This window comes from Piliocolobus tephrosceles, chromosome 20 (assembly GCF_002776525.5).
Source record: "Piliocolobus tephrosceles isolate RC106 chromosome 20, ASM277652v3, whole genome shotgun sequence".
NCBI classification, from domain to species: domain Eukaryota; kingdom Metazoa; phylum Chordata; class Mammalia; order Primates; family Cercopithecidae; genus Piliocolobus; species Piliocolobus tephrosceles.
In genome coordinates this window covers 38367056-38368826 of record NC_045453.1, presented here as the reverse complement: position 1 = coordinate 38368826, position 1771 = coordinate 38367056, and the positions used below count along the sequence as shown (strand labels likewise).

Sequence of the window (1771 nt, the reverse complement as noted above, 5' to 3'; positions counted from 1 at the left end):
AGATAGATAGATAGATAGATAGATAGATAGATAGATAGATAGATAGACAGACAGATAGATATATATAGAGAGAGGAGAGATTCCTTATAAGGACAAATTTAGCTTAAGCTACAACTTTACAATTTTAATCTTCCTCTATTAAATTGTTATGTTTACATAGCAAATACTTGAAAATTCTTTTTTTGAAAATAGAAAAATCTGTATCACTATTGTCTTGCTAAAGAACTAGGATTTATAAGGCAAAGTGTAAGGTAAAAAAACTGCTTAGGAACTTTAAATATAAGCAATATCTTACTAAATGAATTAATCGTTTCTTAATATATGCAACATTTGCTTCCAGTCTTAATATTCAGAAAAAGTACAGAACAGGGTGTATTATACTAAAGATAATGCCTAAGATATAAACGATCATCACAAATTGATATTTATTTTGCTATTCCAACTTTTCTACCATTCAGCACTCATAAGATTTAAAGTATCTGAAGATAAGAAATACCTGGCTATTTTTTTTTAAAAGGACTGAAGTGCCATCATCAACTTCAAATTCTCCATAGTCTTTTAGACATCGGACCTGAAAGAAAAAACGTGAGATATTTTATCTACATTAGTTTTTAATATGCAGTGACCAAAAAATAAATCGGCATTATACAAATACACAGACAGTAAGGACTTTGTGTTTCCTCTCTGTGTACTTAGGCCTAGTACTACTACTGTGGTATTCTAATAGTTTCAAGTGTCCAGTTTTGACAGGGAGGAAGAAGAATCGCAAAATCTCTGCTAGTAAATAAATGTCAGTGCTGAGAGCAAGGCGATGAAGGAAGACAACGATGTTGTCTCCTTCCCCTCTGAAATCTTGAAAAATTAAGCAGGTGAAATATCTATCCACAAGGAATGCTTTAGATCTGCTCCAACCTGCCTCTTATAGATCCCTCCCATAAAATATCAATATCTGAGAATGGGACACAAGAAAGTCTGCAGTATTTGTTTTTGGAAGCAATTCTTCCAATCCCATTCAAAATTCAGATGATTTCCCAGGAATACTTAGAAGTACACCATGGAGGAGCAGATGCCACCTCACGTGACAGGATTCAGGAGTGGCAGCCTTCTGATATCCACCTCTGCAACTGGAAAGGTGTTCCCAGGTACAGGTTACAGACCTGCTACAGCACTAAGTGCTGCCACAGGAAGTAAGGGGGCACTTTTCCTCTTCTAGGAGAATTCAGACTGAAGGTTATTCTCACGAGTACTAGCGATGAACTGCTACCGTCGCCAGGAGAGTCAATGCCAGCAACAACCATGCCTTCTACTTTTCCAGATAATTTTATCATGTCCTACCATCCCTCCAGAACTTTACCAAAGCACTCAAAGTATTTTAACTAAATATGAGAAATAGCCGGGCGCGGTGGCTCAAGCCTGTAATCCCAGCACTTTGGGAGGCCGAGACGGGCGAATGATCATGAGGTCAGGAGATCGAGACCATCCTGGCTAACACGGTGAAACCCTGTCTCCACTAAAAAATACAAAAAAAAAAAAAAAACTAGCCGGGCGAGGTGGCGGGCGCCTATAGTCCCAGCTACTCGGAAGGCTGAGGCAGGAGAATGGCATAAATCGGGAGGCGGAGCTTGCAGTGAGCTGAGATCTGGCCACTGCACTCCAGCCCAGGTGACAGAGCAAGACTCCATCTCAAAAAAAATAAATAAATAAAAATAAAAAAATAAAAAATAAATAAATATGAGAACTATCACTCCAGAAAAATCCCCCAAGCCCTTCG

The 1771-nt window shown here is 38.4% G+C and overlaps 1 non-coding gene across 1 annotated transcript in view; it reads right to left on the bottom strand.

The window, feature by feature from the left end:
* The window catches only part of LOC111527242, a 4740-nt gene extending 4164 nt beyond the window's left edge, over positions 1–576 (bottom strand). Inside the window, exon 1 of the transcript XR_003307089.1 lies at positions 497–576. This is a non-coding gene — a transcript (uncharacterized LOC111527242). The remainder of the gene's footprint in view (positions 1–496) is intronic.
* Positions 577–1771: the final 1195 nt, after the last annotated feature.